Source organism: Eschscholzia californica, unplaced genomic scaffold, assembly GCF_041429995.1.
Source record: "Eschscholzia californica isolate CP2 unplaced genomic scaffold, dmEscCali1.0.p SCAF_3, whole genome shotgun sequence".
NCBI classification, from domain to species: domain Eukaryota; kingdom Viridiplantae; phylum Streptophyta; class Magnoliopsida; order Ranunculales; family Papaveraceae; genus Eschscholzia; species Eschscholzia californica.
The window spans coordinates 45,066,504-45,074,200 of record NW_028238420.1 but is presented as its reverse complement, the minus strand read 5'-3'; positions in this window follow the sequence as shown (position 1 = coordinate 45,074,200).

The following is a 7,697-nucleotide window of genomic DNA, read 5'->3' as shown; positions in this document are numbered from 1 at the left end:
TAATCCCAATTCAAATAACCAAAGATTTCATCTTCTCTGGATTCGAACCTGAGACCTCCAGGGCTTCCTGGAGTTTATGTCAACACCTTGGAACCACTGGAGCTACCAACTGTTGACTGAAATATGTAAGTCCTGAATAGATATTTAAATCATTGATTTTTTTTTGTTGGAGAAACAGGGGTTTGACATCCTGCTTCTGTAGAGGAGGGAGAAATAGTCGGTTGTTTCTTGGACTTCTGGGATAACGTGCTTGCACTTAAAATAGTGAAGTAGCTGGTGGTAGAGCATCGAGTAATAGGATAACTAACCCAATCAGAGTCAGTGAAACTTGAAATGGTGAGAGATTGGAGGAGAATCCCATGGTCCTGCGTACCTTTCAGGTATTGTAGAACCCGATTTGTTGCATCCATATGGGTAGTGTGGGGGCGTTGCATGAATTAACTAAGGTAGTTGACCAAAAACGCAATGTCAGGACGTCTAACAGTGACATAAAAGAGTCGACCAATCAGACGACAAAATTGTGTTAGGTCATCTAAAGGTGTACCGTTTGTTGATAATAGTTTCAGATGTTGTTCAGCTGGGAATGAAATAAGTTCGGCTCCGATGAGGCCAGAATCTCTAAGAATGTCTAAGGTGTACTTTCGTTGACAGAGAAAGATATCTTTAGAAGAGAGAGGAACTTCAATTCCAAGAAAGCATTGGAGTCGTCCTAGGTTTTTAAGAGAAAATCTGTGTTCGAGACCGTTGTCGATGAAAAAGTATAGCCTTGTCATCGTTGCCTCTGAGGATGATATCATACAAAGACGTAAATTACAGTCAAACCATGAAAAAAAAAGAATGCTCGGAGGAAGATTGGTTGAAGCCATAGAGCGATTTGTCTAGAGGCTTGTTACAATCCATAAAGGGATTTGTTCAAGCGTCAGATTTGATCAGTACATGGTTTGTTAAAGTCAGGTGGGATGGTCATAACCTCCTCATCTAAGTCTCCTTCAAGAAAGACACTGTTGACATGTAACTGGTGGAGTGACCAGCCTCGAATTACGACGATAGATAATAAGACACGAACTTTGACCAACTTGGCGACTGCGACGAATGTGTCATGTTAATTGATGCCCTCAACTTGGGTGTTGTAACCTTTGGCAACAAGTCGCGCTTTATGTCGTTCGATCGAACTGTCAGAGTGGTATTTTATTTTGTAAATCCATTTGCAACAAATATGTTTTTCTTGCTAAATGACAACGAAGTGAGATAACAAGTGGTGTTCTAGGGGTGAGATTTCTTTAGCCATAACTTCACGCCATTCCGGAAATTCCTTGGCAGATGTATAGGATTTCTGTTCTTCTGTATTGATGATAGAAGTGAGAAATGTCTTATGGGGAGGACTAAAACTATCGATACCAATATAGTTAGATAACGGATATGTTATACGAGAAGTCGGTGTAATAGTACACAACAAAAGTAATCAGCCAAGTAAGGTGGAGGATTTCGTGAACGAAGTGGTTGAGAAGGAAGTCGTTGTTCACTTTTAGTTCTGCCACTGGCGATGAGACAATGTCAGAGTGCGGAAGCGGTGAAGCAGATGCGAGGTCGAGATTTTGATTGGTCGAAGAAGTCTCCATCAAAGAGGGAGATGAAGATAGTCAAGGGTCGTTCCCATCTGTGAGTGTTAAGTTCGGGTTAGTCGGGGGCTGAGAAGTCGGAGAAATAATGGAAGGGAAAGTGTCGGTAGGTGGAACTAGGGGCTCCATCCAAGATGGTGATTGATATTTGTCTTGATGCGGTGAAGGTATGGTTGTCGGTAAAGGGAGGGTATAATCATTCAATCATAGAGGGGGGGATAATTTGAGAGTCAGTAGACCAATGAAAATTGTCTCTTGTCATAAAGGGAAACTTGTCCTAAAAGAAGGTAGCCTTCCGGGAGTCGTAGAGTAAATGAAACTATAAATAGTAGACGATGTATCCTTTCTTACCTAGAGGATAACCGACGAAAACAAATTACTTTTGCTCTGTGATCAAACTTATTTTTGTATGTTGGCTTCGTGGAAAAAGCAAAGGCGACCAAAAACGCGGAGGTTCTTGTAATCTAGAGTTTTGTGATATAAAATCTCATGAGGTGACTTATTTGAGAAAATGGGATTTAGCATTTTGTTGATCAAATAAGTTGTTGTTTGTAAACACTCACTACCCAAAATGTGAATAAAAGATGTGCTTCAAAACAGGGGCACGTTTGACATCAAGTAACTGCCAGTGCTTGCCTTCAACTACCCAATTTTGTTGAGTTGAGACACAACTACAATGGTGGATAATACTATTTGAGTGAAACCAGGACTGTAAATCCTTAGTTAGGAACTCGGTTCCATTATCGGAACGAAAAATTTCAATGGGACATGAAGACGTGGTAGTCTGATTGCAAGTAATAGATTTGATAGTCTTGTGATATTGTTCGGTACTGAAGTTAAATAAGAAATCTAAATATTTTTAGTTTCAGATTTAGACTCCATCTAAAATGTCAAAGTATATCTGGAGAAATCGCCAGCAAGATAATAATCGTTTGTTTGTTAAAGATGGGGCAGAAAAAGAACCCCGAATATGGGCATGAATGAATTGAAAAGAAAATTTAGTAAATGAAGTATTTTTATAAAAGCTAATTTGGGTTTGTTTTGCCATAGGAAATACATAACATTCATGCAATTTGTCAAAAGAAATAAAATAAATTTGTTTAACTATAAATCTAATGTGTCATAAACTGGGGTTTGCAAGTCGACGATGACAAATGTCGAGCGACTTTTTGAAAGTGAGTGTTGAGAAATTTCTACGAAGGATGTATAATCCATCAATTTCATCAGCCAGAACAATCTGTGGAGTCGTGAAATGTTGCTGAAAAACACGAGTTAAGAGAAATTAACATCCAATGTAAAGATTTACCGATTTTGCTAACTAAAATCCAGTTAAATTTAAAACTTAAAATGTAGTAAACCTTATCGATCGTGAGAGTGTCAGAAAAGACCATTCGGCTAGTGTGTTTTACCAAATAGGTGGTTCCATCAGATATTCGTACATAACATGACGTGGGGGAAGGGGTAAGTTGCAAGTGTTGAAGGCACGAAAAGAAAAACAAGTTGGAGGAACCACTATTTACAACCCAAGAGGAAGGGTGAGACATTTAAATTGTACCTTTCACTAAAGTTACCTTAGAACCAGGGCCAACACAGGCTTCCAAAAGTGTGATAACCGACCATAATCCTCTTGACTTAGGATCGAGGTTGCAGCAGTATTGTTAGTAGATGAACTAGAAACAGCTAAAGTGCGGTTACCGTTGTGGTGACGCTTAGAATAACCGTGTAACTGGAAGCATCGTTCTATTGTATGCCCTGGTTTATGACAATGGTCGTCGAGTACACCTTTGCTGTAATTTTCATTAGCGTTGTGCATTGGTTCAGTATTGGACTTTTGGGCCTTATCCACAAACCAATATGAAGGGTACGGTTTTTGGAAAACTCTATCCAAACAAATCCGCTCATGATAACCGAACCAAACCGTTATACTTCAACAAGAACAAAATTTCGACATTAAATCCTGCTACAATCATACTTATAACCTGTTGAAAATTAGTTTGTGAAATGATAGGGAAAAGTTAAAGAATAAGAAGATTAGATGAAGAAGAAGAAGATTAGATGAGGAAGAAGAAGAGGGGCAACCATCCATGAGGAAGAAGAATCAGAAGAATTGAATTAAAATTAGAGGGCAAATATTAGGGTTTGCTCGAGTCTCCACCATCCATCATGCTCATCATATATTTTCTTTTCATATCTTATATATTAAAACATGTAAGTCTGTTATATGAGGGATAAGTATGGTCGTCTATTTTTATTGGGAGTTTGACAGAATCACATCCGACGGTTGGTATAAAATCCTCTTCATGTAAATTAAATCAAAATAGAAGGGTATTAGTGTAAATCAACCAAGATCAGTTAGGATATCCCTACAATAACTACTACCCACGACCCACGTATTTCTCTCCTTACCTACGATTTTCTATCACGATTTACAACTTATTTATGAGTTTGGTTAATATCCCTTTCCTATTTCTTCTGCCTCATCTACTTTATTTTCTTTACAAAATCGACATCATCATTATTACTGATTGTTCGTTGTTTTTTGCATCTCAAGAGGGTTCTTCTTACGAATTTTTATTTAAATGTCATCTCTGGCGTTAGTTAAGAGGGATCTGTCGCGTCCATATGACTCGACGGAAACCTAGTATAATATATAAAACGCTTCAATAAATGAGTTGGTTCGGTTTGTTCGGTGATCCATTAAATAAATACATGTACCAAACCAAACCCCTTGTTTACGACCATTTAATATCCGAACCAATCGGGTAACTCCTGGTTGGGTCCCCCAAACCGCCCAAATCCCTTTGGATCGGACTGATTTGGTCAATTTGGATACTAAAAGTTTACCCCTGATTTTCATGGGAGTAGTCATGCATTTTGCAAGTACTACAATCAATACGAGGTTGCTTACCTCTCTGGGTATTCTGGGAATGTTGTTTAGCAGTAGCTTTTATCTTGGTACTCGGAACATAATAGTCAAAAGGTGAAGCAGCAGCAATGTACTGTCGTTGCTCATCTTGAATCACCATATTGTAAATTTTGTCTAAAGAGGGCAAGGGGCTCATAATTAAGTTAACTACGAATGGTGAGAATCTATCATATAGTCTCATAAGGATTTTCATCGTACGGATAAAATGATTGTAGTCAATGGTTGTCTTCCCAGCAATACAAACATATGACTGGTGAGGGAGGAGAAAATCCAACTCGTACCAATAAGTTTTCAGTTGTGAAAAGTAAGCAGAAACAATCAAGATTCCTTGACGAAGGGAATCAATTGATTTTCGGAGCTGCCACATGTAAGGAGAGTTAGATTTGATATGCCTTTCTTTTAAACCAGTCCAAACCTCAAATGTTAAAGTCGAACGCATAGTGCTATTACATGTGTGAAGGCCAACAAAGTTGAGGAGGATCCAATTCGAAACCATTGTGTCGCAACTAATCTAAATATAGAGTTGGGTAGGATCTGTGGGTTTGGGCAAAGAGCCATCAGTGAATCCTTGTTTGTCTTTTATGACAAGGGCATTGTACATGTCATGAGCCTAAGTCGCATAGTCATGTCCAGTGAAAGTCAGAGACTGGATAACAAAAGTAACGATATCCGAAGGATGCACATAATATTCATTGCAAACTAGGTGAACAGTGTGTGATGTGTCAGATGTGTTCAGAGGACTCTGGGTAGTTGTGCAAAGACATTGTCATTCACCATTGTTAGGAAACACCTAAAGGTTGGTTACTAGTGCGTTTTTGGTAAGAAAAGGAACTAAAAATTGGTCGGAGTGGAGTGACTCGTCTGAGAACAAGAGTTAGTTCGTGCATGAGGTCAGGAGTCAATTTTTGGTCTTGGTCCGGTCAGTGTAGGACGCGATAGGTGGATCCTTGTCTTGAAAGAAATCGGGACAGATTTGTTCTACTCTTGGAAAAAGTCTGGATAAGTCAGAACAAGTTACGAATTCTGGTTCTTTAATTTAAACTAGGTTTAAAAAAAAGGGTCTTAGGTCATTTCTGGTTTGGGTTCAATTAATTTAAAAACAATGCGACTTTAATTTTCTGATTTAATAAAGGGTTAAAAAATTTGAAAAAAATGCAATTTTTTTTCTGAGAAATCAGATAAAGATTTATAAAATTTATTAGTGGCCTTTGAATGGGAATAAGTGAGTACGATATCAATAATTCTTCGGTTGATCGTATGAGAATCGAACCAAACCACGATAAACCTCCTTATAACTTGAAAAAAAAAATCTCACAAATAATCAAAGTTCAATTTTGTTGTTGATATTCTATATCAAAGTTCAATCGTTCAATTTTTTGGCGTTTCAAAATTTTGGATGATTACAAATGAAATTGTACACTACAATCTATGGTTATGGATGATTTTGATGTTCATGATACGAAAATTGTGTGTTTATTGAGTGAGAATCTTTGACTATTTGCAATAAGAATAACAACTCTCGGTTTTTTGTCGTCATTTAAACAAAATCGAAAAAATGTCTCTAATTGTAATGTTTTGCAGTCAATACTCATCCTATTAAGAGTAATAATATTTTATAAGGATAGTTTTCGATTTTCTGCTTATAAGACGATTAGTACCAACGCCAAGATGTCTACGATTGTAGTGATGCTGGTCATACCTATCGTCCATACAAAAATCCAAAAATTGTATTTTGGTAGCTCTTGATATTTCATAGACAAAGCGATTTTTCATTCGTAAGATGATTACGAATAAGTTTGAACAAAATCAGTAGCTTCAAGTTAATTGATGATGCAACATCTCAGACTAGTATATCCTATAGGCTATGTTAATAAATATTTTGGTTTTCCAATTGGATGCCACGCATGAAAAAACTTGAAATCAAGATTCAGGAAATACTTGCATATCTTTTGGTTTTGACCCATGCTTTGGAGAAACAAAATTATTTTTCGGGATGCAAAGACATTCGTAGTTGACCCATTTATTTTCTAGTTATAATAGAGAAACAATTTTGAGTGAATCTATTTTGGTTTTTTCTTTTTGTTTGGGCCAACTAAACTACCATTTTTTCTCCACTCTCGTAATGGTTGCCATCGAACTACCATTGCGACAACTTTTGGTTTTTTCAAATCTTTCTTCACCTTCGTCCACCACCACCACCACACCATTATTTCTTTTCCGTCTCCCTCTTCCATCCTCTCCCTCTTTCCCCCTTACCATCACTCTCTCTTCTCCTCCCTCTTTCTCTCCCCTCCTCTCTCTCTCCCCCATCCTCTTGCAACAAGGCGGTTGTAACCTACTTTTTCATCATTATTTTTCTTATCGATTTTTACTTCTGTATTTGCAATCCAATCCCGTCTCTGATAGAGGTAGGTTTCAATGCCCATAGGGGGCCAGTCGTCGTTCCTGGTGATGTTGTGCGACTTGTTCTTTGCAGCAAAGATGAAAGACCATTAGAGCATTTTGCAAGTGCTCGTGCAATTCTAAGAGTTATTGGCTATTTGTTTTGTGGCTATAAACGATGTAATAGTTTTCAAATTAACTTGCTCTCATTGACATTCCAATGCGGTTTTTAGATAGAGAGTGGATTGAGGAGAGAGATGAGAGGGAGGATGAGACAGACAAGAAGGAGTAGGAGAGAGAGGAGAAAACTAAATGGAGATGGTGGTGGTGAAAAGAGAGATGAAGAACAAAAAATTGGTGGCGACGGGCCGAGTTGGTAGTAGGAGATGAGGAGGAAGAAGAATAAGATGCAATGTTTCTAAAAACTTGTCAAAATTCATATATTCCCTTTAAAATTTTGTATCTTTGAAAATCTTCTTATTTCCCCAAAGTACCGCCTTCTTTATCTTCATAGTTTTCGTGGTCTTTTTAGTGTAATAATTTTTGTAATACTTTATAACTTTGTTGGTAAATTTCTTCTCCGTCTTCACACTTTATTTTTTTCAACTTAGCAGTTATGACGCATTTAACTTGATTACGAAATAAAAATTTAGGACATGTTTAAAATGCACATTTTTTTAATTACTTAGCATTCATGAATGGAACATGTACTATTTTGGTGATTATTTGGTACGAAAATAAACCCACCCCGCCAATCATGGTTTTTATTT